The following is a 23,353-nucleotide window of genomic DNA, read 5'->3' on the forward strand; positions in this document are numbered from 1 at the left end:
AGCGGCAGCGGGGGTGAGGTGGGGAGAGAGAGAGGGCGGCGGCGGGGGCGGCAAGGGCCGCTGTGGGGGCGACAGGGGTGGCGGCGGGGGCGACAGGGGCGTTGATGCGACGGGGGCGGCGGCGCGACGGTGGTGGCGGCGAGTGTTACAGAGAGAGGGGCGCACGGGGTGGGGAGAGAGAGGGGCGCGTGGGGTGACCGTTACAGAGAGAGAGATGGGCGGGGTGGGGGGGAAGGAGTCGTTATCGGTGTTAGAGCATTGCCGTCTGCCTCCGGACTCTTTGCCATCCGCTAGCAGACGGCAATGGTCCGATTCCAGTTTGACCTAGCCACCCCGCGGTCAGGTGGGCCTATCTATATCTTTGTCGTCTGCCTCTGGACTCTTTGTCGTCCGCTAGCAGACGGCAAAGATGTGACAGATGGCAAAAAGACTTTATGCCCTCAGCCTGTGCTTTGCCGTCTGTTTTGCTGAAGCTGACGGCAAAGACACTCTTTGCCATCAGCTAGCAGACGGCAAAGACTAGGCAGATCGCAAAAAACTGTTTTCCAGTAGTGAAGGCATGCTATCAACGCTCTTAGCCAAATCGTCTATTTTGAGTAGTTTTTCCTCTATGGACGCATTGAAAATATTTTGAGAGTTGATGAACTCTTTGATATTACTGTCTAAATCAGAGGGTAATTTGTTATGATTTCCATAAGTGTTGTTGTAGGAATTGCCGTAATTGTTAGAGGAGTTACTAGGAAAAGGCCTAGGAACATAGTTTCCTCTAAAAGCATTGTTGTTGCCAAAATTGTTCCTACCAACAAAATTAACGTCCAAACTAGCGTTGCTACTCTCAATCAAGGAAGATAGTGGCATGTCATTAGGATCTAAAGGAGCATTTCTACTAGCAACCAAATTCATCAACTCGTCCATCTTAGCACTAAGCGAGTTAATTTCTTCTATAGCGTGTACCTTTTTGCTAGCAAGTGACCTTTCAGTGTGCCACTGAGAGTAGTTGGTCATGATATTGTCTAGGAGTTTTGTAGCCTCTCCTAACGTGATTTCCATGAACTTTCCACCTGAGGCGGAGTCCAACATATTGCGAGAAGCAAAATTCAAACCAGTGTAAAAGATTTGTCTAATCATCCACAAACTCTAGCCATGAGCAGGGCAATTTCTAATCATTAACTTCATCCTCTCCCAACATTGTGCAACGTGTTCATGATCAAGTTGCTTGAAATTCGTGATATCGTTACGTAGAGAGATAATCTTAGCTGGTGGAAAATACTTGGATATGTAAGCATCTTTGCACTTATCCCAAGAATCGATAATATTTTTAGGCAAAGAAGAAAACTATGTTTTTGCGCGATCTCGCAACGAGAAAGGAAAAAAGCTTCAACTTAATCACATCATTATCCACATCTCTTTTCTTTTGCATATCGCAAAGTTCAATGAAGGTATTGAGATGGGATGCGACATCTTCACTAGGAAGGCCAGAGAATTGCTCTTTCATAACAAGATTCAGCAAGGCAACGTTGATTTCATACGATTACGCACTAGTGGCGGGAGCAATCGGAGTACTAATAAAATCATTATTATTGGTACTCAAGAAGTCGCAAAGTTTGGTGTTTTTAGCCATGATGACTTCAACAAACCAACAAGAACACAAGCAAGAAAGAAAACCGGCAAAGGAAAATGGCAAAGGGCAAAAGAAAAAGGCAAAAAGGCAAAAGAAAACGACAAGGGAGAAAGGCAAATGAAAACGGCAAATGTGAAGTGGGGGAGAGGAAAATGAGAGGCAACTGGCAAAAAAGGTAAATGCAAGAGATGAGTTTGTGACACCTACTTGGATAGATCTTGATTTGATATCTCCTCCCCGGCAACGACGCCAGAAATCCTTTAGCTACTGCGACAACAGACCTTCCCTGGTAACGGCGCGAGGAATCCTGCTACTACGAGCTACGCCTATAGGGACTTCCTTAGCAAATATGCAAAGGATTTCCCCGCGGCCTTGGAGCCTTGCGTTGGTGTTCCATTGTAGAGGAAAGGGTGATGTAGCACAGCGGCTGTAAGTATTTCCCTCAGTTTTGAGAACCAAGGTATCGATCCAGTGGGAGGATCGCGTCAAGTCACAAGTACCTGCACAAACACAAAGAGCTTGCACCCAACGCTATGAAGGGATTGTCAATTCCTTATAGATTGTTTGCAAATTGAGGACTGAAAGCACAAAGTAAACAAAGCAAAGTAAAAGTAAAAGTGGAGACGATAGTTGTGAATAGACCCGGGGGCCGTAGTGTTCACTAGTCAATTGATAGAACCGCGCAAACTCATGACTTTATCTATGTCAATGATTATATATATAGGCATCATGTCCAAAACAAGTAGATCGATACTTTCTGCATCTACTACTATTACTCCACACGTCGACCGCTATCCAGCATGCATCTAGTGTATTGAGTCCAAAAGAACAGAGTAACGCCTTAAGCAAGATGACATGATGTAGATGAACAATCTCAAATTTATGATGAAATCCCATCTTGTTACCCTTGATGGCGACAACATGGTGCGTGCCTTGCTGCCCCTTCTGTCACTGGGAAAGGTCACCGCATGATATGAACCCCAAACCAAGCACTTCTCCCATTGCAAGAATCATAGATCTAGTTGGCCAAACAAAACCCAAGACTCGGAGAGACTTGCAAGGATATCAAATCATGCATATGAAAAATCAGCAAAGACTCAAATATAATTCATAGATAATCTGATCACAAATCCATAATTCATCGGATCTCAATTAACACACCGCCAAACAGGATTACATTGGATAGATCTCCATGAAGAACATGGAGAACTTTGTATTGAAGATCCAAGAGAGAGAGAGAAGAAGCCATCTAGCTACTAACTACGGACCCGTAGGTCTGAAGTGGACTACTCACGAGTCATTGGAGAGGCGATGATGTTGACGTAGAAGCCCTCCAACTCCAAAGTCCCCTCCGGCAGGGCACCGGGAAGGGTCTCCAGATGAGATCTCGCGGAAACGGAAGCTTGCGGCGCCAGAAAAGCGTTTTCGTGGATGCCCTGATTTTTTCTGCGATTTTAGGGAATTTATAGGCCAAAGAGCTAGGGCAGGGGACCGCCAGGGAGGCCACAAGGCTGGTTGCTGCGGGCCCCCCTGGCCGCGGCAACATGGCTTGTGGGCTCCCTGTGGGCCCCTTGCCTTGGCCCTCAAGCCCCTCGATCTTCTTCTGTTCTGGAAAAAAAATATTTTGGGGATTTTATTCCGCTTGGACTCTCTTTCAAAATCATATCTCAAAAGAGTCAAAAACACAGAAGAAACAGGAACTGGCACTTGGCACTGAATTAATAAGTTAGTCCCAAAAAAGATATAAAAGGTATATAAAAATCCAAAGTTGACAAGATAACAGCATGAAACCATCAAAAATTATAGATACGTTTGAGACGTATCACTAGGGTGGATATATACCTTCTTGAGCATTTCATCAAGTTGCTTCGTGAGCTCCAATGGTTCGGATGAAGGCATTGTGTAATATTTCTTGCATATTGGACTACCGAGGGAAAAGGTTAATAGAAAAATCGAGTTCCCAATCTGGTGTCATTCCTAGTAGTTCTTCAGGGAATACATCTGGAAACTCAATGACTACTGGGATTAACTCCATGTCGGAGGCTACTCGGTAAATATCGTATCTTACTTTCGCATGGTACTTCGGGCCACAGACTACGCTGCTTGTCGTATTGGGTTTCTTAACGTGCCCACTCGGGTTGTGCAATTTCTACAAACTTGATGTTGTGTTAACCAATCCATTCCAAGTTTAACGTCCATCTTTGCAGACTCAATGGATACCAAAGTGGCAGGAAAAATTAACTCCCCGGTTGTTTATCTCCAGTCCATGTCATACCACATTGAATTTTATCATGGATCCCGGGATTGCACCACCATGAATATTTCAAGAAGTGAGAAAAAAAATAGGTTTTGTGGAACATAAATCCATGAAATAAAAAATGGGAAGCCCAAGAATCAAATAAAATTGTTGCAGGTATGCTATTAATAGGTTTTATGTCGGGACTAAGTCCTCAACATAAGCTTCTGGTTGTTGGCTTCCGCTTTAGGATTCGTGTCCAACGGGATAAGCGAGCCAAAGTCGCTAGAACGAAGTGGTGGAAGATCAAGGGGGAGGCATCCCCGGCTTTCATGGAGAGGGTCATTAAGGAGGGCCCTTGGGAGGAAGGTAGGCGTTGCAAACTTGATGTGGACGAGTATGGCGACCTTCTTGCGGAAGGTCGCTGTAGACGAGTTTGGGGTGACCAAGGGAAGTAGAAGGGAAGCTGAGGACACCTGGTGGTGGAATGATGAGGTCCAGAAGGTTATTAGGGAGAAGAAGGACTGTTTCAGATGCCTATATCTGGATAGGAGTGCAGCTAACATGGAGAAGTATAAGGTGGCGAACAAGGAAGCAAAGCGGGCGGTGAGTGAACTGAGAGGTCGGGCGTATGAGGACCTCTACCAACGTTTAAACACCAAGGAAGGCGAAAGGGACATCTACAAGATGGCCATGATTAGGGAGAGGAAGACGAGGGATGTCGGCAAAGTCAAATGCATCAAGGACGGAGATGATCAGCTTCTTGTGAAGGATGAGGCGATCAAGTGTAGATGGTGGGAGTACTTTGACAACCTTTACAATGGAGATGTTGAGAGCTCTACCATTGAGCTAGACGACTCCTTTGATGATACCATCATGTGCTTTGTGCGACGTATCCAGGAGTGTGAGGTTAAGGAGGCGTTAAAAAGGATGAAAGTAGGCAAAGCGATGGGTCCTGATGGTATCCCATCGAGGTGTGGAGAGGCCTTGGACACATAGCGATAGTATGGCTAACTAAGCTTTTCAACCTCATTTTTCGGTCAAACAAGATGCCCGAAGAATGGAGGCGGAGTATTTTAGTACCAATCTTTAAGAACACCGTTTAAGAAGGTTAACAAGCGTGACCAAAACCCAATTTGGTTTCATGCCTGGGAGGTCTACCATGGAAGCCATCTTCTTGGTACGACAGCTGATGGAGAGATATAGGGACCAAAAGAAGGATCATCATATGGTGTTCATTCATTTGGATAAGGCCTATGATAAGATACCTCGGAACGTCATGTGGTGGGCCTTGGAGAAACACAAAGTCCCAATAAAGTACATTACCCTCATCAAGGATATGTATGATAATGTTGTGACAAGTGTTCGAACAAGTGATGGCAACACCGATGACTTTCCGATTAGAATAGGGATACACCAAGGGTCAGCTTTGAGCCCTTATCTTTTTGATTTGGTGATGGATGAGGTCACAAGGGATATACAAGGAGATATCCCATGGTGTATGCTCTTTGCGGATGATGTGGTGCTAGTCGATGATAGCCGAACGAGGGTTAATAAAAAGTTAGAGTTATGGAGGCGGACTCTAGAATCGAAAGGTTTTAGGCTTAGTAGAACTAAAACTGAATACATGAGGTGCAGTTTTAGTGCTACTAGGCACGAGGATCGAGAGGTTAGCCTTGGTGGGCAGGTGGTACCGGAGAGAGACACGTTTTGATATTTGGGGTCTATGTTGCAGAAGGATGGCGATATCGATGAAGACGTGGGCCACCGAATCAAGGCTAGGTGGATGAAGTGGCGCCAAGCCTCTGGCGTACTCTGTGACAAGAGAGTGCCACAAAAGCTAAAAGGCAGGTTTTATAGGACAGCTATCCAACCTGCGATGTTGTATGGCGCGGAGTGTCAGCCAACCAAGAGACGACATATCCAACAGTTAGGTGTAGCAGAGATGCGCATGTTGAGATGGATATGTGGCCACACAAGGAAGGATCGGGTATGGAATGACGATATACGAGAGAGACTTGGGGTAGCACCGATTGAAGAGAAGCTGGTCCAGCATCGTCTCAGATGGTTTGGACATATTCAACGAAGGCCATCGGAAGCGCTGGTGCATAGGGGACGGATAAAGCGTGCTGAGAATGTTAAGACGGGTCATGGTAGACCAAACTTGACATGGGAGGAGTCCGTTAAGAGAGACCTGAAGGTTTGGAATATCGACAAAGACTTAGCCATGGATAGGGGTGCGTGGAAGTTAGCTATCCACGTTCCAGAGCCATGACTTGGTTTCGAGATCTTATGGGTTTCAACTCTAGCCTACCCCAACTTGTTTGGGACTGAAAGGCTTGGTTGTTGTTGTTGTATGCTATTAACAAGGAACATACCCTTGACTACTACGAGTTTTTCTTGGTCTTCCTCAATTGAGAGATGGCGCACTCGCCCTTGGATGAGCCTCTACAAGGAACCCATGTTGTTGACTTGTGGCTTGAGTGTTGTATAAGGCTTTCTATTCTCGAGGCACTGCCTTGCGTAGTGTCCAGTCTGAACACAAGTGAAACACATGTTGTTACCCTAACTGTCCTCCTTCATGGGGGGTGATACTTCTTGATGCGGTTCTCTGTCTTGTTAGTATTCTGCTGCCATGTAGGTTTGAATTCAAACTAAGGTTGCTGTCAGGTGTGGACCTTCTGAACCATCGGTCCATCTTTCTTGGGTTCAAACTTCCGTTTGTGGTCTTCATAAGCTGACTTGTTATAATGAACGAGCTTGTTCCCCCACTCAGCGATGAGAGCCTTGTTTAACAAAGTCTGGAAATCGAGAAAGTCTAGCATACTTAACGTGCATTAGAGGGTCTAGTTGAGTCCTCCAAGGAATCGGTCTATTTTCCATTTCGAGGTGGCCAAATCATTGAGGGAATAATGGGCCAGGTCGTTGATCTTGTTTAAATACTCACTTACTGATAGGTTCCCTTGTATAAGGGCAAGGCACTAACGTTGTTTAATTTGATAATGTCGGCGGGAATGTGGTACTTACAGAACATGTCCTCGAATTTGTCCCAAGTGATCTCGTTGTGTGTGGGCCACATGAATTTCGCATTATCCCACCATATAACAGCGGGTCCTTGAAGATAGTGAGTAGCAAATTGAACCTTGTCGGCTTCTTTAGTACGAGAGATTTCTAGTTTCTTCTCAATGATTATTAGCCAATCGTCTCCTTCTATTGGATCAACAGTTGACTGAAACAGGGAGGTTTGGTTTTTTGGGAATGTGACAGCTAGGAGTGGTTACCATTATGAATGTGGTTCTTCCTAACCATAGCCTACATACTTTTCAACAGTTCAAGAAAATCTTGGTTCCTTCTTTCCTCGAACATACCCATAATATGTTCTGTAGTGGGTGGATGTGGTGGAGGAGGTGGTGGTGCATATCCTTTAGGGGAATGTCATGCTTGCTCGATGGAGCGACGAAGAGGAGTATCGTCACCACTATGACTGTTACTACCGTAGCTTGTCATCCTATTTTTTTTTCCCAGTATGAGGTATCGAGATGTGCAAGATCCATAAATAGGAAAGAAAAGCAAGCGACAAAAGTTCGAGAAAACAGTGGAAACCAAAGTGAATAAAAGTTCCACCTTAATTATACATAGACTCATACAACCCAAGCATTATGACAACCTCGACTACTCCTTAAGAAAGTGACTACACTGATGCTCTACAGGTCCAGCGGCAGTGTCCTCAGTCTCGGACTTTGTCTCTGAGATGACGACGCGAATGGAAACCTCCGGATCAAAGGAAATGCAACACTGCTGCCTCGAGTGCTCTCCCTCAGGGGCAGGTGCTGAGCGAGGCTGAAGGATAGTGGCGGCGGGAGTAGCGAGAAGCAAAGCCCACTTGGCAGGAAACTTGCGCGGAGTCACTGTCGACGTGTCTGAGTTACTCCGAGGGGTAACCGGAGTGGGTGGAGTGGTGGAAACTGGGTTGGCGAACGGGGCAAAACCGAGTGAGAGATGGGTGAAAGTTGATCTACCGGGAGCCAGAGATGCACGAGTACAAGTCCGCTCCTGTGCCAGGTTAAAAATAAAACATAATTGGTCGTTATATAACGGGAAAGGTTGCTAGAAGAGTGGTCACACGTTGGATCAATGGAAAGGAATCTGATACTGTCATCTTTGAAAAAGGATGGATAGAAATAGAAACCTGGGTGCGTTTGCATCCGGACTTCATTCTAGCACATGTCCATGAGGGCTTCAAATGCAGTGAACTGAATTGCCTGATCAGGGGTCGACGCCAAACCACTCGTAGAAGAATGGGTGTAGGTTACGGTCAGAGAACTGTTGTGCATAGTGACCTCCGTGTGGTAGTCATACCCCAATTCTGCCACCCGCCATCGATACACCTGGTACACCGGGCATCGCCGTCGGGGTAGATTCTCCGCCACACATTCCTAAGAAAGTGCGAAGATGTGAGGGGTGCTGGCTCAGACTGGTACGGTTATGGCACTGGGGCCATCTACACTCACAACCATTAGTCTATTAGTGAGAGACATATTCTATATGCATGCAATGCAACAATCAAATGCATAAACACACTTACGGCACTCACGACTACCAACTACCATTTATCTAACATGTCGGGGGTCTAGGGCATCCTACAATCAGCTTGACTATGATACCAAGCATTGTGGCACCCTGGCTCATAGAGACCGGTTTACCTTGCATTGCCGGCCCATGGATCATGTCTTCTCGCAACACACAAGAACTTGGTACAGAAATACAACCGCTTTATTGATTCTCTAACAGATACGTATGTTCAGGATTACATAAAGAGGAGAGGCCCAGCAGCACACTCGGTGCGGCTAAACAATATGTACATTATTTAGTAGACATACATGTGGCCTCGATGATCATGACACAACTACTTGGCAATGGAAAGACGATGTAGCAGAACTCCATCTCACAAGGACACTGCTCGGATATGACCTAGACTACGAATAAAAACTCATACTCCACATAAGGCTTCTCCTAAAACTAGCATGACACGCTAGCCGAGTACTTTGAATGTAGTCACAATTTCACAACAAACAATACAATAATGACAAACAATAATATGACATTTAAGCACGTTATAGACAATATATGACAAACTACTCATGAAGTGCAAGTGATAGTCACTTAGGTTCTATTTTACCAGTATGGTTACCGCGTATCCATATCCATCATCTTATCACAGTGATCACCTCCGGATCACAAAAGAAGCCACCTCTTTCATCTCGACAAACCATATACCATGTGCCATGATTATATCACTAGTGTGCAAGTTAATTATTTTTGTTGATCCATAGTGTGACCTAGTACAAATTATTTCCCTAACCGAGGACGCGGTTATCGATAGATTAAACACAAACTCTACATAGGTTAGCACATTGTACCCACACCATAGAACCCATGGCCTTGTGTTCCCATTCAGGGACCAATAACGTTCCGACAAAACCAACGTACTGCATGGCATTCTCCCATCCATTCCGAACAACTCCCCTTTGGTCTAAGTCATGGGTGGCCCTGGATGCGAGCGTGGACATCACCCTGCCACCGCCGTGGCAAAACAAAACAGTCCCAAACACGGAAAATGATACCAAAACAACTATGGGCACACATGGTTATACCTACCTACCAGACCAGGTTAGAGCATGCTCATAACCTTCTCTCATTGGAGGCACTGGCGAGAGGCATGTCTGCAGACCGAATAAGGGCCTTCCCATAAAGTAAAAATGTGGTTGTACCCTAAATCTCGGTTCGGTACCACCATGACTCGATCAACAACGTGTTCAAGTTGTATTATTAACATTTTTATTCTAAAATAAAAATTTATTCGAGCCATGGTATTTCATGAAAATGTCATTCAATGCATATGTACCAACGTGACGAATGACATTGCTAACATAAGTAACATTCTGATGAAACTACTACACTTCATAAATTTAACCAAGTAAACATCTTACTTCTCTCATACTAACATGATTATCATGAAATTTTAGTTAGAATTAGTGAGGAAAATTTTAATTTATTATATTCCACATATGAATTAAATTTCAAGCAAAACTCATAGTCATTGCAAGTCATCCTTGAAAATTTGTGATGGCTTGCCTTAGTTCAGAGGAGGGTCACAAAACTCATGGTCCTCTTCAAGGAAAGTTGAACCTTCTGAAAATAATGAAATTATAAAAATAAAATGTGACATTAAACATTTTAATGCACCAAAATATATGTACAATAAGGAAAAAACTGAATTTTGGCATGCCGATAGAGGAGCTTAATACAAAACAGTTGCAACAATGAATCATATTGTTTAGACTTATGGTTTAGGAATTAGAGCTGGTCAAAGTTGTAGTAAATATATATGATTTAAACATAAAATAAGAAATTCCATAGGGGCCATGTCGGAGGCATATTTTCAGAATTCGCCTCCACTCATACCGCCTCGGGAGCGAGGGAAGTGACTAACAAATGGGGCCCTCCTGTCAGGTTTATAAGAGAGAGAGGGGTGGAATAGGGACGGCGGCTCAGTCGATGATGATTCTCCAACGAGGGGGCACGGCTGCCATCGGCGAGGAGGGGAATGAATGCAAATCATCACGGCGAGCATGTACATACGAGGAAGTCAAGTAGGGGCGGACGAATGGTGTTGCAAACGTTCTTCTCAGAGACGTCGGATGGTGGAGTTCGTCGGAGTTGGGGATACCAGTGAGGTTGAGGGGGTCCAGTAGCTCCGTCACGCTGCAGGGAGGGTAACAAGCACGAGTGAGGTGTTGGAGAAGAGCGGAGGGCACCGAAGCAAGCTTCTGACAGAAGGGGATCCGTGGACAACTTCGGAGATGATTCGGCCGCTGGAGGCCTTCCCGGGCTTGCCGCGGTGCTTGTCTAGATGATTTGAGGGAAGAGGAGGTGAGTGGGGTGGCTAGAATGGCTTGGGGGTGTTCCTACTTATAGGGGAGGACAGAGAAAATCTTTTGGCAACTGACATAGAGGAGCTAGTGGAGTGGCCAGGGGCGACGACCGGGGCTCAGACAAATGGGAGAGCTCAAGGGAGATCCTCCAAACACAGTGGCAACACCGGGCCAAGCACATGACGGTGGGTGAGACGAATCGATCATGTGGTCACTGTTTTCCCTGCGCTGCCATGTCCATGTCTGTTGAGCCGACCACCGGTGTCAGGGAGCGATAGAGAGGGATGGGAGGATTAGGACAAAGCAGCAGGAGGTCGAATAAACGCCAGACATCACCCGACACGTTCACGTGCGAGACAGGACATTGGCCGACGCGCACAGCGCGCTAAGCGCCCGTCAAAAACCCTGGAGCCACGTGGTCACCGCGTGCACTTGAGCTACGTGCGCGCCAAGGAAGGCAGACCATGTTTGTGCTCAAGTCCCTTCAAGAGAAGTCCCATTTGTTGTCTTGGTTCATCCCCAGACTGCTTGGACAAAAAATGAGATAGCTGACTAGTTTCTAGATAGAACTATAGCAACTTAGAGAGAAAAATCTAGAGAGATATTGGAGTTGAAACTTGGAGGCCAAGGTTTGGGTTAGAAGGTAGCCATGCTGGAAATATTCCAGCTGAAATGGAGGAAGAAAAGGTGCACTTCCTTCACAAAGTGACCTTTCTCTCTAGAACACAAAATATTTTACCGGCCATTGGATACTTGCATAAAAAGGCGAGCCATGACCTAAATTATAAAAGGGAATTTATTTAGAATTTTCTAGGCAAGGAAAATGAGGGATGTTGTGGAGCTTAAGACAGAAATACTCCATTTCAAGGAGAAGATGATTATTGTTCTTAAAAGAAAAATATTTAAATTGCAATATCAGGGCAGAGATGATCTCTCAAGATGTTTTGAGGGAACTAGGAATCACTTGGGTGAAACTCAAAATAATGCCCAAGTGGAAATCCCCATGAGATGATTCAAAAACTCATTTTCAAATCAATATCCAATAAAAATCAAATAAAAGAAAAATAAAAACTAGGGTGTCACAGTTACCCTCCATGGGATGAAGTCTCCCTCAACGTGGACGTACAGTAGGACCACCTAGCAGAAACAAGCCAGAAATCTCCATGTCAATCTTTGTGTTTGATCTTCCTATCCCTACCCTCAACTTACATATGCATGTCTTTACTTTCCGCTGCTATACTCATAGATTTGAATGTGTAGGGTGTGCTTGACTTGCTACATTTACTAAAACTTGTTAACAATTAAAATTTGGAAAAGGATTAGTTTTTATTTGGTCATGTCGTCTAATCACCCCCCTTTGGACATACTTTGCATCCTACAAATAGACTAGGTTGAGTGTTGGGATTGGCTTCAGGCTTGTTTGGCCTTAGTGGAGTGCCAATGTTCACAAATTCACTGGCTTCATGAAGTGGTGATGATACCATTGGTGCATCAAGTTGAAGCACATGCTATGTTTCTCTTCAACAATGTCTTAGGTAGAAGCAATGTTTTGAGCAGCATCAGCTGCATTGTCTTCAGTTGTGGTGGTTTCGGCAGCTTGTACATCATGTGTTGTACTTCAACTGCGGTGGAAGCAGAGTCATGAAGAACAACTTGCCTCAATATTTTCCGAGGCGGGATGAGCCATGGAGATAGACGTCACAAGAAGGGGTTCCTCACGTGCATGTGGTGTTGCAGCTGGAACTTGAGGGGGCTTGGACACTTGGGTCGAACCCGAAGACTTTGTGTTCTTTGTCACCATCCTCTTGACATGTTTTTCTTTAGCTTCAGAAGCATGTGCAGACTTGCGTTTCCTAGATTCAACCACATCTTGCTTGGTATTTTAGCTGGTTAGAGCAGAGGAAGGAGCGGGTGTTCTTGTGCCACAGAAGCATGTTGGTAAGCCAATGCTGGGCATCTCTTATCGTGAAAATGCCTTGACTTGACTTTTCAATGATTTTGTGGTCAATAGTGGGCTGACGAAGCACTGTTCTCTTTAGCATTTCATTGTGAGCTTGGACCATGTGCACAAATTTCTTCTTGAGACGCTCAAGGGTGCCTTTGTCAGCCTCACAATGCTTCTCAAATTTAGCCTTCAGATATTTCATGAAGAGCTGATATCCTTATATCTGCCGGGCTGTGAGCTTGTGTACATTGCTCTTAAGTAGAGCCTTTTCACAACGATTCTTTTTGCGCTGCTGCACAACCTTTTGAGAAACAATTAGTTCTTCGTTCACCAACCCTTGAAATGTGATGCTTAGTCCAATTGGGATTTGTAGGGCGTCGATGGTGAGAGAGGGGTCAACAAACCATTTGTCAATGAACTAGTTGATGATATTTTTATCAATGAGAGGCAAATATTCAAGACATTTGGCCTCTTCCTCCGTTTGCTAAGTTAGCTTTGCAACGGCTTCATCATCAAACTCATCATCTGAGAGTTCAATCGTATTTGCAGCATCCATGAAGGAGACGTATGGCTTCGGTCCACGGGCAACAACCTGTTTTCGCTTGAGTGTCCTATTTGTGCAAGACTCATCCTTAGTTTCAGCTTGTTCAGCTGGTCTTGATCACGAGGCTTGAGGTGAAGGTCTAGGCCTTGAAGCCTATGAAGCCTTAGGAGTTGAAGCCTTTGCTTTCTCCATTGGATTCGGATATGTGACATGAGGCTGATCTTCTTCCTCAGATGTGTCATCAACCTCTCAGCAGCCATGAATAGTTGAGGGATCTGGTTGCTTTGGCATTGGAGGCCTTACCATGCCTGGCAAGAAGCCAATCTTGATGGTTTCAGCCTTCGTCTTCGGATGCACATTTTTGTAGAGAATATCTATCCATGGAGCTTTTCCTGCATTCTTTTTGGCATACTCATCTGTGAAAAAGTGATAGTTGAACCATTCTTCAACCAATATCTTCGGATCCATTGATTCGTTTCTTGCGCTGTTGGTAGCTCTCTTTTGAATCAGATTTGTTTCGATTATATAGTGTAGGTGGAAGATCTATGGCAGTCCTTAGAAGTCTGTGTCTACCTCCTTCCTTAGGAGTTTTGTCTCTTGACATAGTCCTGGAGTAGGACAAAAGCTTCACATAATTATTCAAATGATAATTGGCTCTAGGTGAATCCAGATGTATCTGTAAGCAATCTGCAAACGAATATAGACTATGATATCCAAGTGATTCTGCCGCAGACATGTACCTGTGAAAGAATTAGAGATGTGAAGGGAATAGAAGAGGTGATATGCACTCTCAAAAGGTTTTCACGATAAAAACATTGTGTGAAGAAATTGACCTCATTCACCGAAGACTTTCACTTTTTCTCAAGCCAAGGTGGTTTCAGATTCTTACAAGTTCGAAAATTTGCACAAGTGACAAGTCAACCAAGATTTGCAACTTGAGTAAAATCATTGAGGAAATACAGATGTATTGGTGAGAGTTGTCGAAAATTTTGTGGAAAAACAGCTTTCTAAAGTATTTGGTATCTTTTCAAATCAAATAAGTGGTAAAGTCAGCGAGTTATTTACCACAATTCAGAACATGAGGAACTATTTGACGAAGTGGAGAAGCCAAGCAGTTCGATCAGCCACACCCCAGATTGGTGGTGGCAGACGTTTACATCAGCGGCGCACGAGGATGGTCATGGCCGGCGTGAGTACGAAGACGAAGAAGGCATGGCGGCTAAGCATTTCTTTGCTGACGATGATGAAATCTAGCTACAATGCTAGGGTTTGGAGCTCAAGGGCAGCGGATGGGAGGTAAGAGTAATTTTGACCTGGGGGTCTTCTATTTATACCGTGGGGTTGGAACAGAAATATCCAAAAAAATTGGACGGATTTACCCGAGACTCTTCGACTTAGTGGGGCACATGGCATGCATGCAACACATCTTACAACCCACTACCCTTGATCTAGTGCACCACGCACTGGAATTTTAGCAATTTAGACGATAAAGAGACAAGAGTGAAAAACTTTTAATCATTTGTTTGGATTTGTCTTCGGCAGACAAGGATGATGCAAAGACAATCAACACGTGTCAACTAGAATGCATATGGTTGGAATTGAACAATGTTAGGAGAGATTAGCATAGCTGAGGTGTAAGGGTCCGATCTTATTTTCTTAGCTAAAATTCGAAGATAGATGTACAAGAAAGATCTTGTAGAGGACAAAACTCCATAGTTTCTCATATGACATATTCATATGACATGTGTTCACGTTCGAAGATAATCATACAATTCGACGACAAACTCAGTTTCATGAAGATATATGAATAAAAGATGATAAAACGCAATGTCTTAAGGAAGGGTTGCTGGCATTGCCCATCGTATAAGAATGTTTGACCCATATACGACACACAATTATCGTGGCGCTCCAAAGTCATATTCTTCGTTAATGTATTCACACTTAGAGTGTATGTCTTCATCTGAGGACATATGTTACTTCGTGTGTTGTGCATCAAAGTCATCAACGTGCATAACCGTTAGGATGTGTGTCCATTCAATGGACATTTGAGGATTCTAACATATTTAACTCACACCGCAACTTGCAAAACCCATTCTCATCCAAAGGCTACGTGAATGTATGAGCCAATTGCTCTTCTGACTTCACAGGTTCATTGACGATGCCACCATTCAACACATGATCACGTAGGAAATAATTTCGTATCTGAATGTGCTTTGTCTTTGAGGATGTACTGGATTGTATGTGATCTTGATAGTACTCTCGTTGTAGCGGTAGAGTGGTACTTTCTTCTTGTTGATGTCATAGTCCTTAAGAGTTTGCTTCATCTAGAGAAGCTGCATACAACAAGCGCCAGCAGCAATGTATTCGGCTTCAGGAGTGGAGCATGAGACACAATACTGCTTCTTCAAAGACTAATAGACAAGAGGTCGACCAGGAAAGTGAAATGTGCCTGATGTATAGTTGTGATCAACTCAGTCACTAGCAAAATATTAATCTGAATAATCAATGAGACCAAACTAGGAGCCCTTTAGATACCACAATCCACTTCATCGCGAGGTGATTCAATTCCTTTGGTATTGCTTGGAATCAGGCACACATGCAAACAATAAGCATTATGTGTGGCTTAGATGCACATAGGTACAATAAACAGCCAATCATGGAGTGATATACCTTCTGATCGATATCTTTACCAGTTTTGTTACTGAAGTGGTGGCCATTTTTTGGCATTGACGTCTTGTAACCTTTACAATCTTTCATGACAAATTTCTTGAGGCAGTCCTTAGGTACTGCTCGTGTGATATGAAGATCCCATTTGGTTGCTATCGAATTAGAAGCCCTAGATAGAACTTCCGCTCTCCCATCATCCACATCTGATATTGCTCTTGCATCATGAAGCTAAACTCATCAGTATATATATTGTAAGTACATCTAAATATAATGTCATCAACATAGATTTGACCACTAGTGCAGAAAAGCCGAACTATGGCATGGAAAACTTGGTCTTGCTGCCAAAATGGCCTTGCTCGCATGGAACCCCGACGCCACCAACATGGTGCCACAGTTAAAAAATAGTGGCGGCGTTGGGTTCCACGCTAAAAGTATATTACATGTTTATGGCATGTCCATTTTTCCAACGCCGGCAATTTGTTTCTTTGATAATAAAAATAATACTCCTTCAAAAACTAAGAAGTTAAACTTCACAAAAGGTATTGATAATTTAAATATACTCATAAACTTCATAGTTTAACACTTAGTACTAATAAATTAAACATACTCACAAACATATAGTTTAAAACTTAACTAGTAATGATCAACTAAATAGTCTTCATCATCAAAGAGTATCCGGAGCTGGCTCATCTTCTTCTGATTGCTCTCTCCATCTTGTTAGAAATAAGAAACAGTTTTCTGTAGATCAATCCTCTTTGTCCTGAGTTGTTTTTTCTTCAACTTTATATTATCCATCTCCTCGACCAATTTCTTAGTGAGGGCCTTAGCACCCTCTTTGAGCAGACTATCAATTTCTTCCTTCATTGCGGCATTGTCTTCTTTGAGATTTTTGATGCTCCAGTCTGAAGACTCTAAGAGCAACTCATTCCACTGCTACACGCTGCCCACCGCTTCTTTGTTGCTTGTTGAACTGTCAATGTGTGTTGTTTCAAATTATGTATAAGTACGAGTCATTATGAATAATGTTTGTAGTACTAATGGACTAAACAACTAGTAGTACTGATGAACTAAAGAACTAGTAGTACAACTATTTATATCTATCATGGAAAACTCATCTAATAAAGGAGCAAAATCAATCATCCATTCTAGTTTTCTAGCAATCCAGCATTCTAATTTTGTCGATCATGGAGAATTAGTTTCTAGAAATTTAGAATTCAAGATTTTTCTATCATGGTGAATTAGTTTCTATCAATCTATCATTCTAGTTTTTTCTATCATGGAAAATTTGTTTCTCGTAATCTAGCATTCTAGTTTTTTCTATCATGGCAAATTAGTTTCCAAAAATCAAGCATTCTAGTTTTTTCTATCATCGCGAAATAGTTTGTAGCAATCTAGAATTATAGTTTTTTCTCTGCATACAAAAAGAAGTAGAGATAGAAACATATATACTACTCAAGGAGACGCGGAGGTGCTCGGCAGCGAGGAGGGTCCACGGGCGGCAGGGCGGGCGGTGTGGTGCTGGGCGGCTTCGCGCATCGGACAGGGTGGCATTGGGAGGCATCAGGTGTCTGGCAGGGCGGAGACCGGTGGCATCGGTCATCGAGGAGGGTGGTGGCGGGCGGCGTCGAGCGGGGCATCGATCGAAGACGGGTGTCGTCGGCGGGTCGGCGGCAGGGATCGAGAGGAGAGAGGATTGGTGTAGTTGGGGATCGAGAAACTACGGATAAATAAAGAGTTTTTAATGCGTCGAGAGCTCCCAGTGCTAGCTTGGGCGTAATGGGCCTAAATGCATAATGTCGGGTATAATGTGTAATGCCAACACTAAGGTAATAGCTATGACGTACAAATTTAGCCCACACCAGCACTATTTGAAAATATTAGTGCTAGCGTTGGGCAAAAACGGCGCACCACCAATGTAAATTGTGTCTAGCCATTTCTCCACTAGTGGAATTACAAATAGTTAACCATGATATCATTTTGTGAAAAGAGTAGGATCGAGTGAACCATGTTTGAAGTCTTTCTCTTTGAGGAATTCCTTGAGTGTGTCATACCAGGCCCTTGGTGCTTGTTTGAGGCCATACAATGCCTTCTTGAGCCTGTAGACCATGACAGGGTGGTTTCGGTCTTCGAACCCATGTCGTTGAGCAACATATACTTCTTCCTCAATCTTACCATTGAGGAATGCACTTTTTTACATCCATTTGGTATAAGCATATGTCATGGTGGTTAGAATAAGCAAGCAATGTGCGTATGTCTTCATATCTAGCAACAAGTGCAAATGTTTCATCGAAGTCAATACCCTCAACCTGTGTCTAGCCTTGCGGGACAAGTCGAGCCTTTTTCTGACCACTTGGTGAGATTCGTTTTCCTTGTTGTGGAAGATCTAATTTGTTCCAGTGATATTGTGCTTGCGTAAATCAAGATGCTTGACTTTCTCCCCTAGGTTGTTGAGTTTTAATTGATGAAGCTCTTATTGCTTGGCTTGAATCCATTCCGATTCCATGAAGGATTCATCTATTTTGGTGGGCTCTGAGATTGACACAAAAGCAAAATTCCCTCAGAAGTTAGACAATTGGTTAGCACTTGAGCGAGTGAGAGGACCTCGCGCATTGATGCTATCGAGTATTTCTCGATTTACACTTCATTTACTAGTCGCGGCTAGAAGGTCGATGACTTCGGTCCTACTACTGAGCATTGTCTTCGTCGACAACATTATATTCATCAGCATCATTGTCTTCATGATGGGTAGGTAGAAGAATGATAACTTCCTCAACATTTGGTTCCTCAAGTATGATTTTGCTAGTGCCCATAAGCCTAACAACTTCATTAGATGGAAGTTCATCTAGCACAGGTGGCAAGTGCTCTCTTTGCAAGCCATTAGTTTTGTCGAATCGCACATCCAGAGTCTCAACAATTTTATTTTGAAAAATGTTGAAGACTCTGTAGGTGTGCGAATCCTTTCCAGAAAGCATAAAACACTCATGTGCTTTCGGTGCAAATTTTGAGGTGTCGAGTGGATCTTGAATCCAACTTCTTCCACCAAAGACATTGAAATAAGTTACGTTGGGTTTCTTACCAGGAAGTAGCTCATATGAGGTTTTCTTGAGGAACTTGTGAATATATACCCTATTGATGATGTGGAATGCGGTGTCATTGGCCCTAGGACAATACTTTTGTGGTGTGTTGTACTCATCAAGCATAGTGTGAGCCATCTCTATGAGCGTCCTGTTCTTGCGCTCCACAACGCCGTTTTACTATGGTGTGTATGGAGCAGAGAACCCATGAGTGACACCAAGGGACTCAAGATAGGTATCCAGACCAGTGTTCTTGAACTCTGTGCAATTGTCACTCTCGATATGCTTGATCATGACATTGTAGTTGGTCATGCACCTGTTTGCGAAGCGCCTGAAATCGTCTTGTACTTCAGTCGTATAAAGTAATATATGCACCCATGTATATCTATAATAATCATCAATGATTATGAAACCATATACATTTTCCATGTTAGAGAAAGTGGAGAAGTGAATAGGGCCGAATAAGTCCATGCGGAGCATCTCGAAGGGGACTGTAAGTCATCAAGATAGTCTTCGAGGGGTGTTTGGCCCTAGTCATCTTCCCGGCCTCGTAGGCACCAAAATGATGTGATTATTCTTGTCTAGTGTATGCAAGTTCCTCATACCATCATGTCCTAGCCTTCGATGCCATATCCAGCATTCTAAAGGGTTTGGTAGAAGATATGTGGCAACTTGTGGTCCTACAGAGAAGTGTACCATGTATAGATCACCTGTTCGAAAACCTCCGAAGACTTTTTTTATTTTAGAGGACATTACTACAATGCATGGAAATTTGCCAAATATTACAAGCATGTCAATATCACAAAGCATTGAGACTGACATTAAGTTGTAAGCAAGGGATTTGAAAAGCATCACATTTTCCATGTGCCTATCCCTTGTGATGGCAACTCAACCTTGTCCTAGTACCTTACTGCTTCTTTTGTACGCAAATATGATGTGATCTTTGGTTGGAGGTCTAAGAGTTCACTCCATCATTAGGCCTCGATCACCAGTCATGTGACTAGTACGTCCACTATCCATGATCCATTTGGTTGGACTAGATTGGTCTTCCTGCATTGGCAATTAGTCTTGTTCACCAATGCATGCAACAACATCATGCATTCATGAAGATATTGCAATGTAAGTAATAGTAGAACTTGACGATATAAATGGTAACACCATTTTCATTAGTTTTCTTGCATCCAGGAAAGAATATTTTTGGGTCTGTAGAGATAGTATTCCAGATAAGCTTCATCCCTTTTGGAGACCCAATACTACATGAAGATATAACTTGTTTTTAACTACCCACATCCTAATGGGTGGCTTAGAAGCAATGATACATCAAGAAACATTAGAGAATTGAGGCAATGTTTCCCTAATAGTGCGTTTCATAGGAGGATTTTAATACTTAAACGAATATGTAGAAAAGTTCTTAGATGGGTGCATAATGGTTCATGCCGTAGTGCTCATATTCATGAGTCTTTCGAGTCCTTCCCTGCGAAACCTAGTTGTTAGTGCGATCATATGAAGACCTCTGTCTTATCGAAGACATTGAAATGGGGAATGTCTTCTTCTTGAGAAATGTCGTGGCGATATTCACAGGAATCTTCTCAAGAAGATATTTGGGAACCCAGATCTTCTTCATGGCTGAACCATTCGTGCAGTTAGTGCCAATGAACCTACCAAATACTTCACCATTTTGACATTTGAAAACTTTATAGTTGGAATTGAAGGATTCATAAATACTGATAGGATTAGCGCAGTTCAAGCCAGATAAAGTGGATGGATCAACTAAGGGGACCTTTGCAGCTATTGGGCAACGTTGCATGGGAAACAAACCTTTTTCTACACACATGAAGACCTATCATGGTGATGATCATCTATGAGAGGGAGATTGGATCCACATACCCCTGTAGATCGCTAGGCGGGGAGCATTAAGAAACGCGGTTGATGTAGTGGAATGTCTTCGCGATCGAAATTGCTGTCGTTCCATGATCTGTCCCGATCTAGCGCCGAACGGACGACACCTCTGTGTTCAGCACACGTACAACTCGATGATGTTCTCCTCCTTCTTGATCCAGCAAGAGGGGGCAGAGAGGTAGATGAGTGCTCCGATAGCGCGACGGCGTGATGACGTTGGTAGTTGAGCTAGTCCAGTAGCACTTCGCCTAAGCACCGCTGAAAATTAGACTGGAGGAGAAACAAATCTAGAGAGACGGTAGGACGTGGCTAATTGTTGTGTCTCAAAAACCCTCAAAATATCTAGTACATATAGGAGGATAGGAGGGAGGCTACCGGCCCTAGGGATGCCACTTTGGACCGGTCGAAGTGGGAGGAGAAGACGAGTCCTCCTCCAATCCTACTCCTAGTAGGATTCCAATTCCACTTGGAAACCTTTTCCACCTTTTGTATTTTCCCTTATTTCCTACTCCATCCACATAGGCACTTATAGGTGGATTCGGCCAGCCCACCAGGGGCTGGTTTGTCTCCTCTCATCGCCCATGAAGCCCTAGGGTCGTCACACCCCTCTCGGTGGTCCCCCGGCACCTTCCCAGCACTCCCGGTACACTACCGATGAGCTCGAAAACTGTCCGGTGACCAAAATAGGACTTCCTATATATTAATCTTTACGTCTAGACCAATCCGGACCTCCTCATGATGTCCAAGATCTCATCTTGGACTCCGAACAACCTTCGGTAGCCAACACCTATAACTCAACTATACCGAAATGTCATCGAACCTTAAGTGTCCAGACCCTGCGGGTTCAAGAACTATGAAGACATGACCGAGACACTCTCCGGTCAATATCCAATAGCGTACCTGGACGTCCATATTGGATCCTACATATTCTATGGAGATCTTCATCGGTTGAACCTCTATGTCAAGGATTCAATTAATCTTGTATGCAGTTCCCTTTGTCCGCCGATATGTTACTTGCCCGAGATTCGATCGTCGATATCTCTATACATACTTCAATATCGTTACTGGCTAGTCTCTTTACTCGTTCCGTAATGACAGATCCCATGACTAACTCCTTGGTCACATTTCTTGCAAGTCTTATTGTGATGTTGTATTACAAAGTGGGCCCCGAGCTACCTCACCGTCACACGGAGTGACAAATCCCTGTGTTTATCCATGCCAACCCAACAGACACCTTCAGAGATACCCGTAGAGAACCTTTATAGTCAGCCAGTAACGTTGCAACATTTGATACACACAAGGTATTCCTCTGGTGTCCGAGAGTTGTATGATGTCATGGTCATATGAACGGATACATTGACATGAAGAAAACTATAGCAACAAACTATCACGATCACATGCTACGTATATAGTTTGGGTCTTGTCCATCACATCATTCTCCTAATGATGTGATCCCGTCATCAAGTGACAACGCCTGTCTATGGCTAGGAAATCTTAACCATCCTTGATCAACGAGCTAATCAACTAGAGGCTGACTAGGGATATTGTTTTGTCTATATATCCACACATGCATTTATGTTTCCATTCAATGCAATTATAGTATCGATAATAAACAATTATCTTGACATAGGGAATATAATATTAACTATTTTATTATTGCCTCTAGGGCATATTACCAACAACAGCAATCCATGTGGTTTTGTGTACTGCTCAGGCTTCCAGTAAGATCCATCAGCATTGATGTTTCTTTCAAAACCAACGCCTTGTTTCCTCGGGTTTTTGTTTAGGATTGTGTTCTTGAGGATATCACACAAGATCTGATATCCCTTCAGACTTTTGTACATGCCTGTCTGAAGCAATGTCTTCAACCTGTCATTGCCATGAGTGTTAGTAGTGGTTTCCTCAAATGAGGGGTTAGATACCACAAATATAGTTGAAGGAAATCCATTTTTAGAAGCATTTGAACATTCAACGGTAGAATAATTAGTTTCACAAGCAAGGCATTTTTATCATGGAGCATCAAATTTATCAAGAGCAGTACTGATTTTTTCATCAAGGAGTGAGTGGTTTTCCTTCTGAAGATTCTCATGTTCCTCTTTAAAGTTTTTAAGATCATGTTTTCTTTGAAGATATTCAAGAGAAACCATCTCACGATCAGTTGAGAGACAATCGTGACAATTTTGGAGATCCTCAAATGTTGATGCATTTTGTTATTTAGTGGCAATCTTAATGAGGTTAGAAAAATTGGGTTTGGATCGCTTCAAATTCACCGTCACTATCAGAGGTCAGAAAAGTTAGGTTTGAATCGCTTCAGCTTCACCGTCACTATCAGATTCATCTTCACTTGAAGATTATGAGGCATAAGAAGATACCTTAGAACCTCGAGCCATGAGACATATTGCAGGATCATTCTGTATGATGTTTTCCTTCAT

Source organism: Hordeum vulgare, chromosome 6H (genome assembly GCF_904849725.1).
Source record: "Hordeum vulgare subsp. vulgare chromosome 6H, MorexV3_pseudomolecules_assembly, whole genome shotgun sequence".
Taxonomy (NCBI): domain Eukaryota; kingdom Viridiplantae; phylum Streptophyta; class Magnoliopsida; order Poales; family Poaceae; genus Hordeum; species Hordeum vulgare.